The sequence below is a fragment of the Ischnura elegans genome, chromosome 10 (assembly GCF_921293095.1).
Source record: "Ischnura elegans chromosome 10, ioIscEleg1.1, whole genome shotgun sequence".
NCBI lineage: Eukaryota > Metazoa > Arthropoda > Insecta > Odonata > Coenagrionidae > Ischnura > Ischnura elegans.
In genome coordinates, this window is record NC_060255.1 from 85,581,307 (window position 1) to 85,600,946 (window position 19,640).

The following is a 19,640-nucleotide window of genomic DNA, read 5'->3' on the forward strand; positions in this document are numbered from 1 at the left end:
TAGAGGAGGCCCAAATCCATCCAATAGATGTTTGATTTCTGTCACCACTTCGGTCGCATTTTAATCGGTTTTCAAAAATGTCCGCGGCGCGGTGATGAGTGCAATGCGATCCAATTTTTCCAATATTTTGCAGTTTAAAGTTTGCTGTTGCCAGCAATAGCATTGCAAATTTATTTATTTGATGGATCACATCATCTTGTGGATTATTTACGGTTGATACCCCTAATGACACCTTATTTTCTCCTGAAACTCGGATCACTTTGTCCGTCAGCGACGCGAGTGTAGACTTTTGTACTATGTGTACTACGATGAGTGCTATGTGATCCGTTTTATTATCACGGTTTACAGTATAACGTTTGCAATTGTGAGGAAACCGTTCAAATTCAATTCAATCGTTTCAAATTTAACCCTTGAAAGTCTACGGAAGGTATCCAAACTTGTTACTGTCCCCAGCGTCACGGAGAGATGCTTTTTGTTTAATCAATGACCTCGCACACTTTTTTGCGTGTATACAAAATGGCATTAGGGAATCATAAAAACCTTGCGATGGAAATTATTTTACTTCACCCCTTTTTATTCTGTTGCATTGTTTATGCACTACAAAATTATTATAATCATTATATATTTTTCACTCTGGTAGAAAATTCTATGACTAAATGCTGATTATATAGAGTCGAAACCTTTTTGACCGTAGTAGAGTGTTTTAAGACCAATTTACATACTAAGTAAAATCATAATGGAAGACTGTTAATTACTCCGTCATGTTACGAGTGATAGATATATTGAATCACACCCTCAAACTCGCAATGAATAATAAGTGTTTCACCTTTTTTATTTCATTGTCCAGTGGCATAACTATGGGGAGCTGAGGAGAATTGATCACCCCCAAAGCCTCAAGCAAATTTTATAGCATACGGAAGTCTCCCTGTTGCTTCCCCCAAAGCGTAATCCTGGTTACGCCTCTTTCATCATCAATTACCAAATCATGTTTTACGCCAGTGGTACCAATACACTGTTATAAAAAAAATTATTGGAATAAAATTGGATATAGATAAATTGCTTTATTCTGTGATGTTTCCCCTTCCTCTTTTCCTTCTTAATTGACCCTTAAATTATACTTATGCATGTTTTATGAGAGGAAGAAAATAATTTTGAATCGCTCTAGGCTATTTTGTTTACTATTGAGTAATGCGGGGTCTTGGAACGGCTTAGGACTCATTAAGTTGGGTTTGAGCTTACCACTAGTTCAATTATGCGTTGGTAATTGGTATCGTTGGAGACCCATCACTTCCTTTTTATATTGATAAACCGACTCTACTTTATTTTTTTAGAGCAATTATTATAGCTATAAACATTGACAATACCACCTTTGTTCGCCCTGTGGACTCCAATAATGCCCCACTGGGATTTAATAATGCATATCTATCATTGATTAGGCTGGACCAGCTATTATGAAGGATCGAGGAACTCGCGGATGACGAAATGAATTTTCGTATTTAAAAAAGTAAATATTTAAATGAGGTCTTTTCAATCGAGATACTATTATATCATTGTTCATTCAGCATGAAAGAAAACGTATCTTATTTTTTGCAATAGATGATTTGATATTAAAGTACTTCGCTTGAGTAATCCCCTTCTATCTTTCCTCTCATATTTTCCCTGAAAAATCAAAACTATTATTTGTACAAGTCTCTTGGAACTTTTGAGTTAAGAAGGTGTAATTTAATTGGATATGCTTGTTAATTAATATAGTTCACAGGAATTAAAAAAGGAAAAAAACCATCTATTCTCATCCAAGTCTTTAATATAATGATCAAACGCTTAGCGGGTACCAAATTCGTGGGTATGTGACGACGAGGTTGTAGTGAATACAAGGAGGCGTGTTTATTCCTTTCCCAAGTTTTTATCCCCTTCGAAACCTGGAAAGTATTTTTTTTGTTTTGGTGCGACGATGTCCTCGGGCACTGCTGCGGCGTGTCCGGGGTAAAACTCCTATCGTGAATTTTCGCTACTCTCATTCCCCCGTTACCTATCCAATCGCTCTGTCTCGATCCCGTCTTTGTGCAGTCACGAAGAACCAGCGTAGCCCGTCTGATAGATGTCATGAATCGTTCGAAAATGCCTGTGCACTGTATCATGAATATTAGGAGGAGAATTCATTAAGTAGTGCATCACGTTTGTTTTTCCTTAAACACAGGTTGTTTTATTCCGCATTCAAACACACCATGTTATGCATAATACATACATACCAACTTATTTACACGTGTCGTGCTCACTGACTTATTTATACCCTAATGCATGTTTCTCATATTTCTTATTATTTTTAGCAGCATTTTTTTTTTTAGTGTCCTAGCCTTTTTGGTAGAAAACCTTGATTGCTTAGTTGGCAAGTTTTGCCTTTGAATGAATGCGGTGGTATAATTTTTTAGTGTGCGTAACGTTTTTTTGTACCATTTGGTGTGCATTTGGGAATCCTATTGCATGCTGTATGCTGGTGATTGATCACCCCTTGCCAAATATCCTAGAGGTGGCTCTTGGGGTATGATGTAGATGTTATTATCCAATATTTTAGCTACAGGGCAGTAATTTGCAACCTAATCTCCATTCAATTCTGCGGCTTGACGCCACCTTGAAGGGAGGGCTGTACGGTATACGTCAACTGGTCGATGTTGGAGCAAGCGACGCGTCGTTCTTCATTAATAACCTCTTCATCATTCCCGCAGCGCCGCTGATCAAACAAGCATTGCCCAATGACTCACAACTTTGTTCCACTACCAGATCACAGCAGAGTTGCTGCAAGCGCCTATGAAAATCTGAGGTATCCTGGTTTTACGCCAAAAGAAACTCAATCACTTCCTGTTCTTTGGTACGCACCTTCGTCACAGAGGCTATTTTAAAAGCTCAATATTGAGTGGTCATCCAACAAATTTCAATGAAACTATACAAGACGCAGGGGGAATGTTTTAAAATGTTACACAGGAAAATTCAAGTTTTTTCAAGCAATATTGGCCGGAAAAAAAATATTTTGCATTACTTATTGAACTCAGTTCGTAGAGTTAAAATTCTTCTCTACAGTCTTGGGTGGGAGGGAAGCATTGGAGCACTGGAAGAAGGGAATTTTTTAAAAGACTCGAACTTGCAACTTTCAGGAACAGTGCACATAATTTGAGTTTTTTGTCTATTCTCTTGATCTCAATTTTTTTAAGGTTGATTAGTATCTTTGACTCTAGCTCTTTAAGAATTAAATACAAAATTTTCGCTCTGAAGAATGTATATAAAAATGCCAAAAAGGTGGTCAAAAGTTTTGCATTCAATTCTTTAAGACCTGCACTATAAGATAATAATCAATGGGTTCACATAAACGAGTCTTCGTTGAGGCTTTCGCAGTTAATGGTTGTTAAAACTAACTTTTTCGGATCTTACCGCGTTGTATCGGTTATATCCTGTCTCATCTTTAAATCTCCTTTGAGGAAGTGACCTGCAGGGGTCGCGAAATGTGAAGAGATAACCATTACCAAGCGGTAAGACACGAAAAAAAGTTTATTTTAACTCGTAAATGAAGTTTGTAATATTGAGCGATGAAACACTTGTACCTGAATAGTTGACAAATGATCGAAAAATGTGAGAAATGATTGAAGATTTCCAGAAATTGATTGAAATGGAATTAGCTAATCGTAAATAATTGGAATGCATTGGGACTGGCTTAAATGAATAGAAATGGCTAAAATTTAGGTAATTGATGAGAATGGTCAGAATGGTGTGGAATTGTATGGATTTTTTTTAAACCAAATGAAGTGTATTAATTCACATAAAATCTATAGGAATTGTTGAAAATGACTATTCACTCTCAGTTGTTTTGCAACCGGAGGAAGGGAATAAGAATGTAAGACATATGGATGGATAGAAATGGTTAGAAATTGATAGTTACCATTTATACATGTAAAAAAGGGGTCGAAGTATTTATGAATTATTGAATTTGTATTTATGAATCAGAAATAATGGAGGAAATGGATTGTTAAAGAATAGGATTGAATGTAGGAAATGTAAATTTCTGAACGAAAATGGATTCCGAACAGGCAGAAATGGTAAAAGTTTGTGAATATAAAGTAATGAAATGGAAGAATTTTATAATAAGGTGTAAAATTAAATTTTATCGGTAGTAATTGGTCAGCAAGAGGCCCTATTATACCCAGTCTGGGCCTTAAACCCTGATGGAAGACGACCTCCAGGAAGACCGAGATAAGATGGAAGGATGAGATGCTGATTGATATGGGGAAAATACGAGTCAGTGTGGTGGAAGAAAAAGTGAGAAAAAGTTGGAGGCAGACATTTGGCGAAGCTAAATACCATTTTGGGTATAATGGGCCATTGGAGTGAGTGAATTCGTGTTTGTGAGTGTGTTATTGGTCAGCAGTATAAGAATTTGGTTTGAAAATAAATGGAAATGGGCATAAATGTGTGGAAATTTTCCGGAAGTGAAAAAAAGAGATTAGGGGGATAATGGCGAGATTAGGGACAGAAATGAAAAGAATGGATTTTTTAATAAATACGTGAAAAATGGTTTGAAATATAGAAATATAAAGAAGTAATAATATAATAATAAAAAAAATAAATAATTATTATATATTTATTGGTTCTTAAAAAATTTAAACATTTAAATGTCATGGATACAAAACTAATTTTGTAGCTTTAAGTAACTCCAGAGGCATTTGCCTGTCGTAGGGATCACCTATGGAAATTAAGTTGTAGTACTATTGACATTAGTGCATATCAAAAAATGTCATCCGGATTAACGTTTGATACCTTTGTTATGCATGTTATGTAGTTATGTTAAATAAAGTTATATTAACGAGGAAAAGTTGGAATTAAAATTGAAAAGGAATTGAAAAAAAAATTAACAACAAACTAATTAACAAGTAGATGTAGATAGATGTATGAAAACGAATGGAAATACATTGAAGAAATGTAAATTCGATGTGCACTTGCTTTCGAAGTTATACAACCCAGAGAAATTGCTGAAGGGAGATTGAAGTATGGTGGTGTGAGGGACCGGTACGAGGGGAACAGGGGGATAATGGGTAAATGGCCCAATTAAAAGTTGCTGGAGTACGCAAAGAGTTTTTCCAGTGAGGAGGGTTGCGGGGGCTTAAGGATGAAAAGATAAGACGGGGTGGGGGAATGGGAACCGGTTGAAAAAGTGCGGACATGGATTCGGGAGGAGATACGCCAAGAATCGCCTGGAAGGAGAATTTTTGCCGTGTTGGGAGTGAATGAGTATGAGACACAAGGGAGGGGTACCATTCGTTCTTTCTTTGGTTGGAAATAAAATATATGGGGAAGAAAAAAATAAAGAGCCGAGGAGAAAGAGGAGGAAATCGTTAGCTCGGGGAGCGAGCCTCCCTGTGCGTGCGAGCGACAGTTGGAAAGTTTTTCGACGCAAGGCAAAAATCTGTGACTGAAGCTTTTTATTGTGAAATCATCGCTTTCTGTTCCCGCAACAAAGTTTTTTCTTTTGCTTTGAGCCATATGGTAAACAGATGTAGAATATTTCGAAGGGATCTTCAACCTCTTGTTGTATCGCATTGAGCTTAGTCGTATATATATGACATTTTATTTTGAACCTTATAGAATAACTACTAGCTCATCACTCCGTTAATTAGTGCTACCGGCATTTTTCTTTCGACTGGTATCTTACCGTCTCTTCGTTAAAATTTTCTATTGGCAAAATTGATTATTTAAAATATGATTTTGTTGCGTATTTTTATCATTGTTTTGAAAAGTGTTGCAATCCAAGCTACTACCATATTATGTGTAATATGATACATTAATGAAAGAGTGTATATATTTATGTAGTCCAAAATATATGTGATGGAAAAAATGGTCCACAGTATATTTAAATTCCTAAAGAAAACGAAAGAGAGGAAGGACGTTATCATTACGTGCGAGTTAGCGAGAAATTCTACTCAATTAATTATGGTGCTTCAAAAAGTTTACCGATTTTCCAAAAATATAGGCAGGTAATGGAAGAGGTTATGGGTTGCCCGTGAGAAAATAAGAATGAAAATATCTTCGAAAGTGAAATTGGAATGAATAGTGTGTATGAAGTTGCTCTGTGCATCAAAATCAATGGAATATCCAAAATAGTTTCAATATATCTAACATTCTTTACGCTAATCTAAGCCCGTAGGATAAAACTTTAAAATGATATGAGTAAATTCAATGACATTTAAGTTATCAAAATTTTATGAATCCATTATGGCTGACTTATGTTAATTGGATATCGATCACTTTTGAAGGATTAGAATAAAAAAAATGGTTTTGAAGATACTCATCCACTTAATTTTCCAAGATTTTCAAAATTGCATGAACGATCTATTTTATTGGCTTAAAAGCCTGAAATTCTTCAATTAATTTTATAGCATCTGTTTTCATCGCGAGTGCAATTCTTCAAGATTTTTTAGACAGAAAATCAGAAATAAACCTTGACTTTACTCTCCTTGTTCGCTGTCTGTTTATACTCTTCTCCAGGATTGTTATCCTATTAGAACTCTAGTGTCAGTCTGCACTTTACCTTTTTACAGCTTCCGTGGCTCTCATGCTAGTTATATACCGTATTTTTGGCTTATATTCTCTTTGGTATCATTTTTCCTTCAACTCACGCACAATGTTCAGCTAACTGCAGTCCCTGTGGCTGAAAGAATTTTATTTTTGCGGAATTTTAAAAAAAGACGTTTTTTTTGACAAATGGTCGTTTAATCTTTTTACCAAAGCACCGATTAATTTTCCACCGCTTTATTTTATCTATTCTAAAATCGATCAAGTTCTCTTTCGTCTTTTCTGTGACAGTCCATCCTCCGGTGGCTGTTCTTCCATAACTTCTTTGTATCTATCTGTTTGCTATTCTTAGAGCCACAATTCGAAAAAAGTATGTACATATGACAGTAATCTTTAAGGGCTACAGTTATTCTTCTCTATCTCATGGGGAACCGTGATAGCCTTGTGTGCATAGAGCTTAGCGTTGATCGAAGGGACCCGGGTTCAAGTCCTGGTGAAACTTTCAGACACTCTCAATCATAAATCCTCGCAAAACATGGTTGACTAGGGAAAGGATGTGGCTCCTGTACCCTCTGTATTTTGAAGACACACGCCTACGGATAGCTTGGTTGAGCTCCACCCTCACATATGCAAACAACCATCGGATTGAAGTTGTGACTTCTTTCTTTTCTTAGCCATCAGCATATGCTACTGCCTCTAGGTATAAGATCCTATTATATGCCTTAATATTCTCTTCTAGCGCTATATACAGTCCTCTGATATTCTTCTCTATACTAGTTAGTATTTTTGTTTTTGATGGGTTTAAGTCTAGGCAAGCACACGTAGCATGTGTTATTTTATTTGTGTCTTCTCGCCCTCGCACTAGTGAATTTCATGTGCTTAGTCAAGGCCAGAACACGTAGCATAGTTTTTTATTTGTATCTTCTCTCTCTAGTTCTTGCAAATGTCTTGTGCTTAGTCAAGGCCCGAACACCTAGCATGGATTTTTTTATTTGTATCTTCTCTGCCAAGAACTTGCAAATTTCATGTGCTTAGTCAAGGGCAGCACACCTAGGATGGATTTTTTTATTTGTATCTTCCCTCCCTAGTGCTTGCGAATTTCATGCGCTTAGTGAAGACTTCTGGGCGTGCATTGCACGGGACCTCTATTCCATCGCTCACCGCGAAAGGGAATATTTTATCTTCTCCAACATTCCCCCCTTGGTGTTCCATTTGGACATGTCGTTCGCATTCACGTCAGTTCTCTCTCCAGGGGGCCCTGCACCGACCCTTACCCTTGCTGGGCCTTCTTTCCTCCCGTCGAGACATCCTCCTCATTCCTTATTCCAACCTTCATTTTTTTATCGCCGTCCAAATTCACCTTGCTCTCGGAAGGAAAACGCATTGGGGACGACTCTTGCGCCTAGTTGGTCCATTCAAATGAGAACATCACCTCGATGTTGAATGAAACCTCTTTTTTGAAATGAAAAGCAGCTAAGTTATGAAAATAGGGTTTGAAAATTAAACTAGCTAGATAAATTGTGCAACCTCTATTTTTCCCTGACCTATTCTTTTATTATCTTACATATTTAGCAATAGGCATAAAGTTACAAGGAATGTTCCACATGAAATGAGACTCAGAAATAATGAGACATACATTGTACCCAAGTACTACAATGTTCATGGGAAGAGAACTCTGGAATAAGTTCCAAAATTGTTAAATAGCCTTCCCCCATCCATCGTATCAGAAGAAAAACTTTCTGCGCTAAAGACTGATTTAAAAAAGTGGTTATATGGAAAAAAATGAAATGGTTTCTTCACAATGAACACACGAGATAAAGCTCACCTATGCTATGTTAAGTTATTCCTTGGAAAAGAATTGCCGGAATGTAAGAAAATTGATTTGACTTAAGCTTTTTGTAATTCGAATTGTATCTAACTGTTCAATAATCTAAAGAGTGAATTTAAAGATTTAAAAACGTTGAGTGAAGTTAAAAGAAAAATTAAGACATGATTATTGACTGGTTGTTTATAATGAAGTGTAAAATATTTTATATAATTGTATGTTTATTTGTTATAAAGAATGTTTTTTAAAATGTTTAATTTGTTTTGTTTATGACGTGATGCAGAACATAATACTTTAATTGCACCTGTTAATGAAATTGTTAATTTTGTAATTATACAAGACATAAATTATGTTGCTTAATTTGGCACCTGCTGACAAGCCAATTTCGGCTTAGCGGGACCAGAATGTATGTTTTCATTTGAAAATTTAAACTATTGTATAAAACATTATTTCTTGTAAACTATTGTATAAAACATTATTTCTTGTATACATATTTAGTAAATGAATAATAAATTATTATATTAATTTGTTTCAGGTAAGTGAGAATTTCATGCGCTGAGTGGAGTCTAACCTTTTTTTCTTGCCACGGAAGGAAATTTTGTATCTTCGTCAGCATTTTTGACGAATGGACCTTTTTTTACGACTATGGCAGTGTAGAAACCTTAAACGGAATCCTTAATGAGCTGCGGAATTATACCCAGTGTATGTGTTTGCTTTACGATAGAATTTTACACACGTTAGGCCTGTTACTATCGAGTTTATAAACGTAGCCGTAAAGAAGTGAACGTCGACTGCTAGGGCCGTGTCAAACTTTTTATCCAAAAACTTCGTCATATTCGCCATAAGAAAATTGGCTGTTGCACTTGGAATGGCCCTTGCTTTAGCCAACCTCTATTCCTTTAGTCTCATCTCAGAACCTATAGGTAGCTATTAGAGGGTGAGAACATAGGCTAAAACGAGTTTCAAGCCGGTTCGGCCTGCCACGCACCACTAATACTGACTGATTTTAGCCTTCATCATTTTGTTAGAACTATGAAAAGACGCATGGAAGAAATTAGCCCTAGTTGAAATTGACAAACAATCCTTTGTTTCAAACAATCCAAACAGTGCTCTGCAATACTAATACAGGTTTTCAGTTACTATTAAAACGGTTTTTCTTGGGATTCCAGCTTTTTTGGGCATTTTATTTAATAATATGTTTTTTTAGAGACATAATAACTGCAAAATGCATAAAAAAGTTCAGGTCGCCATAACTCAGTAAATAAGGAATTGTTGTATTGTTGATGGAAAAAAATGGTTTAAATTATCCCTACCATCTCCTGAAGTATTGCACACGCACAGTCCTCCTAAAACGCTCTGTATATTTAACCCCAATCATGAATTTGCGGTCATTATCATTTAGTTTATTAGCTCATATGGAAATTTTTATCTTAATTGATTGGGAAGTTAGTAAGATAAAAATTCAACTTGGAAAAGTGATAATTCATTTTCTGGCCCTCTTGCTTTCTCATCTGTCCAACCCCTAACTCTTCCTCCATAACCTATTAAATACGTCTACCCTCACTCCACGACGCCAACCGGTCCCAATTAAGAGCGAGTGTCGTAAGGGAAGGGAATCATTTTGGTCCTGGTATTGTGGATGAGAGAGGGTTCCAAAAGGATTGAGGAGCGGCTGCAAAATGAATACGACCCACTCTTTTGGTCGCTGGTTACAGAGGGGAAAGGCATGATGGGAAGTCTAAGACATCCAGGGTGGAAAATTTTCAATTTCGAAAGTCTGATGGAATTGAATGATGTAACGGGCAAGGATTTTGTTCTTTCCCAGTGCGAGAGACAAGAGCAGGTCGGAATCCCCGGATTCTGAGGTGATGTAGGCGGAATATTGGACGATTTACAAAGTTTTTGGGAAGGATAAAAGCTTTCCCTGTCTCATGCTAGTTTTAAAATTCGTTCCATTTTTGCGTTCAAGGGAAAGTGTATGGAATTGGTTTTTTTCTTACATTCGTTTCAAAATGGTGTTATCGACTCACATCGTTGATATTTTTATGCCATATACCATCAGTACATTTTCCAGGTAACGTGATTTGATAAGGGAAAATTATTTCCAGCTTTGGTTTTATGTATTTGCCCGTCAGGAAGAATGTTCTTGCTAAGAAGTCTATCGATGGGTTTGCATTTCTCTGAAAAAAGTAGAATATTCACATGGTGAAACTACATACTACAATATTGAGGTGGTTTAGAAGTTTCAAACAAATAATTTTGCAATTAATTCATTATCCTGATATTTGTGGTTTTTATTTCAATATAACAATGTGGAATTTAGGTATTTTATTCATATTTAATTTCCATATTAGCCATTGATATTTTTACAAGCATATGATATAGCCTTAGATACTTTATGCAACGTAGCCTAATTAATTACTATCCGGCGTTTAGAAAAAAACAGCATAAAGGTCAAAACAATCAGCACAATGTAAAAATCAGAAAAAAATACGACAGCCTTTAAGCAGCAAAAGGTGATGGCTGTTATCATGCTAACATTATTAGTACGTAAAAGAAATACGCGTCTTTAAATTCAGATGACGAACTCTCCATACGTTTTAAAGGAAATTTACACGAGAAAAAAATCTTTACTCATGGCATTCAATTCAATGGTGTCAATTTCCCTCTCCACGCGGTATTCTCAAAACATTGCCGGTTTTTAATTGTTACATATCAATAAATCACCCAATAATTGGCTTGGTAATTGTAAGAAATTTATGTTTTCTGTAATAAATCATTCATGTTCGTCGGTGTGCGAACAGTTGAGTGATGCAAAATGAGTTCTAGAGGTCAAGTGAAAATAACCAAATTTTTCATTGGAAAAATCACTTACATGAAATATTTACAAGGTATCTATCACATAAATGGAATAAAACCCATGTGAACAATTACATATTGCTTAATATCTGTATAAATTTCAATGTGCACATATCGTACTTAACGATGTAATTCACTCCTATATCGTTAGAGCTAACCCCAATCCTATGTAGCTGGCCATGATTTTGCCCACACTCAGGGAATTCATGACGTATTTTAGCCGAATAAAAGTGTGTAAGGGGCTTGGACAAAACAACTTAGACCAGGCGCTAGCACTTCTAACGTGATAGATATTCCTTTTTAAAATAAAATAATTAGCGTTACAGATGTCTCACCTGATTAATCATAAGGAAATATTGAGGCCATTACTGCGGGGAAATAATGTATAAACAGCGCTTATTGTATGAGATTATCATTGAAAGCGGCATAACACTTGGCCAGATTGAAAACAATAGGTACCAGGGAGTGGACAATAAAATAAAGATTTGCTCATTACCCTTCGATAAAGTTTCATGCATGGTATTAATTTGGATATTTATAGACTAATTATATGAGGCATAATTCTCTAAAGAATAATCTGTTCGCAAAATTGTAACCACGAAAGAAAATGTTTTCTACTGAAAAGACGAAATTGATAATAAAGATGGATTCTTTGGAAACTAAAAATCTGTGCACTGCGCCTGATTTTCTATTTTTTCCTTTTCTCGGAAAATACGGTTGGCCTAACATATCCCCAGAGGTATGCAGGATTAGCAATAGCAGCTTGTACAGGATTTAATATCGCGAAAATAAAATTCACGTAACACACGTATCGTTAAGAGTTAAGTAATTAAATATATTTGAACAGGTAGTCGCTAGCTAATTAAATCGATGATACGGAACAATTTAAGGCTACTAAATGATGCTATGTGCAAGAATAAATTGACACAAAGGACAAGGTTATTGGCCCATTATGGAACCGAATTTAATTCGTAAAAATATGAGACTAAATTTGGAAATCTTTATATCAGTATCCATTAATTTACTTTGAATCACGTTGTTTTTCATCTCATAGTCATAAAATTGAAATAACTGAATGGATATTTGTGCATGCCATAGCCAGAGGGCTTCATTTTGGTATTGCACTGCATTGATCATCCAAGTGTATTTACTTTTAAACTGTACAGAGGAATAAAAAGTACTCATTTCGTTTGAAAATAAAATATGAAACGCCGCAAACAATTTCGACAAAGCGGAGGCGCACAGCCATATGTCCGTGGACAGATAAAATTAATTGCTTGTTTGCTTGGTAATAAAAAAACGTAAAAGTATGGAGGACACTCACCGCTCTCATTCAACGGCCGACAAAATTAATATCGCGATTTTTGAAAAAAATAAATAAGATAAGGAAGTGGAAAAAATAGTAAACACCGGAAAAAATGGCACGCTTGAGTAATTGCCACCTATAAATTTGACCAAATTCGGGTTAACAAACGGACCAGTTCCGGCGTGTGCATAGGTTATGCACGTTGCGGCCAATTGAGGCGGTGATTCTCCATGAAAAATATACTCACGGGGCCGACAGACGAGGAATGGATGGGAGATGTACCTTTCGTCGAATAAAAAAAAATCTGAATGATATCGTAGATGAAAAGTAATCATTCATTTATAGGGTGCAAAACCATGAAAAGAAAGAAAAATACGTCATAAATGTAGATAGATAAACTCGAAACGACCCTTAAATAAAAAAATATACCCTTTACTGGACAATGGGCTGGGCAAACAGGCCATAAAAAAAACCCTATGCAAAATGCCGCGAAGTTCCTACTAAAAACGTTCGCGTATTCGTTCTGAGCAACCCGGGCTCATCCACACAGTTTCAATGGCTTCAAAACCCTCGGTAACCTCGTCTCGTGCGCGTTCTGCCTATCATTCCGCCGACAGAACCCAATCTGCCAAAAGGATAAAACCTCGTTTGCTTCTCCGTGCGAGCGTTTCCATTCCGCCCGCCCGCACAGAACACACTAAAAACCCCACAGGCCTCTCATGTTCCACTCAAAGTTACACCGTTACACCGCCGATTGTAATTTGCACAAAAACGTCGTGCACCTCTGCGGTCTGTTCAACCAACTATCTCTCTCTTTCTCCAACGAGCCGTCAAATTCCTCCTATTCCACACGTGCATTTACCCGTTCATCTATTTCAAAGTTAACTCATGTTTATGTGTGTGCGTTCTGTTCAGTGCATAATTTATTGAAATATTTTGTTTATTTGAAAGAAATAATTTAACTAATCCTTTTTTTTGCATTAAGTTTTCAGTATTTCTTTTAATTTAAACCTTTCTTATAATTTTGTTTTCAAAAGTGAATTATACGTTGAAAGAAGTAAATTATTCCATGAAAAATTATTTTTTCTTAATGTGTATCTTATGGCATCTGATAAAACAATCGATTTTTAAATCATTATCGAAAAGGAGGAAAGAGGAATAACATCACTTATTGTATGTTAACCCCAGTATTAGCTCATCCTTAGGAGTATTACTGTTGGGCAAAATACGAAAAAATCCTAAGCAAATGAATTATTTTTTATAACAGTTCTTTTACGTAAAGGAACTTCTCTCAAAAGCTTTACAGTGAAAATACCTGTTTTCGTTGTGCGTTTATGTCAAGTGGCTATACTATTCTTTTATAGTCCCTCTGTCAGATTTTATAGACGTTTTTCTTCCATTATGCTTTCTTTCGCCTACTTATATCAGCATGAACCTCCTCATGCTCAGCCTTTCAAAATTCTTCTTCTTTTCAAATTTTTTTTCTCTCCATCCTTGTCAGTCTTCCTGATTTTTCATGTGGAAAAACACCTTATTGTTTGAAATTAATTTTGTGTGATCCTTTTGAGACTACAAAAGTTAAGCAATATTTTTATAGCAGTTTGACTCAAACACCTAATTAACCCAATCAAAATGATTGTTATACCTTTTGTGATTTGAAATTAAAAAGTAATATTACAAAATTGTATGTTACTGAATACATACTAAAATATCGTGTGCTACTTTGTCTGTAATCGGTAAAATATCGCCTAAGTTTTTTGCTCGGAGATTCAGCCGTAGACATTTTTGTAGATTATGTAAATATTCCCATCGGCGTCAAGAAATGAGGATCAAACAATATATTCTTAGAAGTATAAGCCTACAAATCAGTTTATATAACATTAATGTTATATCTTACTAATGCATAAATTAATATCTAGCTCACTGAGTATTTATCCTCATCACTGTGACAAGTAAATTCTAATCCCCTCTGTATATGTATACTTCTTTCCTGCACGACTTGTCACATTTCACCTTTCCACCCATATATTTTACTCGTACATTATTGTAATGTTATTATGTGATTTCGGTACGAGCGTATGTTCGCTGTATGTTGCATAATTAATAGAAAACTTTATAAGACTTATGTATCAACTACCTATATGTAATTTATTCCAGATTATTTCAGAGTTAAATATTGGAAATACTAGTTATGTATGATATGTTGCTGCCCATAAGTAAGAGATTACGTGTTGTAGCTCATGGCACTTACAATTTTTGCCTTTTATTTATATTTAATAACGTATTTTCCATATTTTTATGATTTTCAAGGTATAAATGAAGTTGTATGTATTATGATGCGTGGAGTCATAAATGGGAACAGCTAAACAGTTAAGCTTTTGGAAACACTTCTATGTATGTAGTTTCAAAGTATCGTTTTTTCGAGGATCATTCAGCGTATGACCGTTTGGTGGTTTGTTCCTTCTCCTGCTAGCAGTTTTGTTTTCTTGCCGTATTATATTAGCAAGGGTGTAATTGTTGCCGGGTAAATTGAAATATGCGTTTAAGGTTGTTGCCCGTATAGCATACGCGTGAACATATTGTCGATTCTTTTTCTATACGTACATTGTCCCCGATTAAATTCAATGTTGTGCTCGCAATACTGAAATCATAAGTGAATACCAAAATATATTTAACCAGATAAGTTCAAACGCGAAAGCATCAGTGAAGCTACCCCCTAGAAAGGAAATTCATACTATACCATCTGAAATTTTTATCGATCAAAAATAACTTTACCAAAAAATACTGTTGTATAAGCGGCAAGCGGTTGATTAAATAGTTTACGCTATAATTTTACCATGTCCTTTTTAATTTACGGAGCATTTTTTTTAATTTTGAAAGTATAAAAAAGCAGAAGTCTCATCAGGGTCCACACTGACATTTACATTTCATTAGCGTCTTTTAATTTTTTCTCGCCATATTACACCAGCTTATTACTAATGATTCCAATTAAAATACTGATATATCATCTACCATTTACAGATCAAAATTTATTTTTACAAAAACAAGTTTTTAAATACAAGCGAGATGAGGAATAAATAGTTTAAGCTGCACTTAATGCCATTCCTATTTATTATCCGAATCAAAAGAAACGTGGAAACGAGAAGAAGCCTACAAATAAGTAAGTATATATGTTATGATTCCTATTTATCTCGGTACATTTTCTGATATTTACTTATACCTGATATTTGACTCTGTAAATCTATAAGAAAAAGTCTCAAAAATAGCGAACAAATTAGTGTAAATGATGAGGAATATCTGCTATTTACAATGGTACATTTTTGCTAAATATCTAACATTTAAATTCTAAAAGAGATACATTCTCTAAAAGATACCTACAAATTAGTATGTATTGCTATTAATCTTGGTGCATTTTCTTTTAAATACCTAACTCACTCAATTTCTATCCTCATCAGGATCCACAGTGACATCTACATTCCATTCGCCTCTCTCTATATTTCTCCCTCCTCCACGAGCCGTCAAACTCCACCTTTCCATCCGTACATCAGGGCCACCCTCCCTCCCGGCGAACACCCCCTGCCTATTCCCCCACGCGGAAACTTTCCGTATCACATTCCCCACCCCCCGTATCCCATCCCATACGTTCGTCCACACCCAGGCCTCTCTTTTTTTTCGCAGCGCGATGGATGCCGATTCCTCTCCGGGGAGAGGACACGAAACTTCTGCCTCGAAAAGTTTTACGGGGCGGGGGAAAAAATGGAGGTTGAAACTCTCCGGCCCGGGGGTCGTAGCGATCCCCGTTCTGTCTGTTCGGCCGGGTTGACGTGTGTGTGTGTGTTGCATTGGCCGCTGGGCAAGCGAGGATCGTCGCGATGGAACACGGAATAGTGTCCAAGGGCGTATGGGACGCAGTCGGCGACCATTTTGCGGTCGAATTAGCGAGCATGAAAATAATCCGGCCAATTTTCGTCTTTCGCTCAATGGTTCCCCTGTGGTTCCTGCGGAATGAACGGATTCTAAAAGCTAGGCACTACCTGCTTTGTGCTTTAGTCCAATAGAATGCTTTCATTCACACTCCTTCGCACTAAAGGTACAATAATAGGGACAAATTTTCTTTGAAATTTGCTATTTCGGCTTTCGTTTTCAAGTTACTCTTTTTCTTGAAAATATTTGTAATTATTCAGATAATTGTGCCAATCTTTATGGTAAAATTTCGCCTCTATTCCATAGTTCAATGACAAGGTTTCTTGAAGTATTATATAAAATTAGGACGAACGGCTGACTTGTAGTAATTAAATAAATAAATAAATTAATTAATTAAGAAAGCATAGTAATGGTGTCCTTGGTTTTAGATCCATCAGAATGCAGTGGAGAGCCACCAGCGTTGAATTAAATTTCATCCTATGATCATGCATTGTATTCTAGGAGGTTATTAAGTAGGTAGGTGATTCACAGTTGAGTATAATATTATAAAATCCATAATTAACTGGGCTAATATCGACAAATTAATGATGATAGTTGTAATTGTGATGATAACAAATTTTTTTCTGTGAATGGCACCCATTTCAATCTTAGGGAGATTAATCGGCGGCTTCTGGTTCTCAAATAAAATTTTAATAATAGGATTCTGATTAAACGAAAATTATAATACCAGATGTAAGGTCTTCTTTAATAAAAAGACACATCTCAATTTTGTACTGACAGCAATGGCCCCTCTGGATATAAATCAGGAACCTTAGAGAGAGATCAGATCAGTGTCTCAATTTAAGGAAATAACATGGAAATCCTAAAACTTTCATTTATTTTCAGTTTCTCGTTGCTTGCCAAACTTGTCATAAACTATTAGACCTTATATTTTCAATATTTAATAAAAACATTTCCTTTACTGTTGAGTTAAGCAGCTATTTACTATATACCTATGTAGCGAGTGTTTCTTTTTCTTTATGAATAATTGAAACTGCGATTTCGATCAGGAATTTTTCCGTTTTAATCTTATAAGCCAGTTTTTCGATCAGTACTTATTCAATGAGAACAAAAGTTTTTTATAATGAAAAATATCTGTGAAAACGTCGACACGGTACATCAGAAATTAAATACAGTTGTGTCCAGTGGAACTCAACGAAATAAGTTAAAGGACTTGTTGTTGGAGGAGAAACTGCGTGGTTGAATTGTGTCACCTTAAAGAAAAAAAGGGAACACCTGCGTATAAAATGCCGTTATATGGCTTAAATTTCAGCTGACCTTATCCTATGTGAGGCAGAGAAATACAACCAGATTGAGGCCAAAGATGATTGCTAAGTACCCAAGTTCTTGTATGCCTGATTACATTTTCTGAGAAAATCCTGTGAAATATCTGCTGCTGCCATTGCGTCAAAAAAAAAGTGTCGTTATTTATTCAAACCGATTGGGAGTATGGGGTATTCAATTGGTCTCTATTAGGAAGTTAATTTATTAAAAAAGTATTTTTCTCATGCAATGTCCGTCAAAGATCTTAAAAAGGAGACCTTTTGTGCAAATATTACTCGGATATTCTTCCCAATTTAGTTCTATAAATTGTTTTGATCAACTATTTTTTTGTCATAGTTTTTATATTGATTCACATAGGCTTGTAGTAAAGCTAAATATGAACATGACGTGAGAAACTTAGATATTTTCCCCTCCCACCCACTTTCTTTATTTAATTTTGAGGAGTAGTTTAATTAATATGCGCCTTGAAAAAAATATACTCTTTGTGCTCCGCTCAATATCATTACCAGCGACACTATTTTATACAGACGTGTGTTTTTTTTAGTAGGTTTGTGCATGAATTAAATCACAAATACCATGTAGGAGTTCAAAAATCACTTAAGGGGAAGTTGGAATGTAAATAAGATTCATCTTCATCTATGTAGCCATGACGATTTCCGTTTCAAAGTAAAACAACTTTAACTTTTCCTGCTCAGACTCATGGTAGATTTATTCTTAGAATCGCAGAAAGCTGGGGCTCTGCATGTCTGACCGCATTCTCAAACATAAATTTCTGCGTAATTTATCGCATTTATTGCTTTTTTCTTTTACTTTTCCGCGCACTTCAATTTAGTAGTGGTTTTTCAAGAATTATTTCGTCGAGAATCCTTCGTTCTCGAGATGTATAACATCAAATGACTTTCGGAAATAATTTGTCTGACTGTGTTATCCTCAGGAGTACATTTAACTTGGGTGCATCCTATTCCATTAACCTATTTATTTATAGAATGCCCTGTAGTTTCATGAAAAAGTTTGTATTTGATGACTCTTTCCATCACAACCTTTGTCTTTTCATGTTTTTTGAACCGCCCAAGTTGGCTAAAAGCTCCTTTTATACGAAGCAGTTACGAATATTCATCCAATCTTGTATCTGCCGTCTCATTCGTATCGAGCCTAGGCGCATGAGTCAATGGTGAATTCGACTATCGGACTTTGAATTAATTAAGCGTCTCGAAGCTCTCCTTTACTTCGTCCTAATCAAGATAAGGGCACCCGAAAACCTGCGTCAAATTTTAGAGGAGGCCGTATTTCAGTCCCCAGCTCAATTTTCATTTCTAATGCCCCGAATGCCCACTCTTCGACGATTGCCTTCGATTTCTCACGGAGTTCAATCCGCTTAATTTCGTCCAGCGCGCCGAACCTTCCTTTTGTCTCAACTCTGCTCCCCTACCACTTGACGGTGAACAGACCTTTTTGGCGGGCCCCTTGCCCACGCCTCTCATGTTCCCGATGTCCAGAGGGAATTTGGCCAGTAATTCGCACAAGCAATGCGGAGGGTCGGTCCCGTGGAGAAAAAAAAGACTGGGAAGATGCGATGGAACAAATGACGGTACGTGTATTTTTCAGCGACCTCGTGTACGAGAGAGAGACGGCACCTGATGTGGAGGGATGAGGGTTCTGGTGGGTTGCAGGATGGAAATAGTGTTGGAAAATTTTCGGTCGACATCGATTTTTAGGGAATTCGATTATAAATCGAAATGAAAATCTGGAAATTTTATCAAAAATAGAAATTTGAAGCAGAAGATCGATTAATCTAGAAAAATCGACGGTTATTTTCGAAAAAAAACACAGAGAGATGGTACCTGCTGT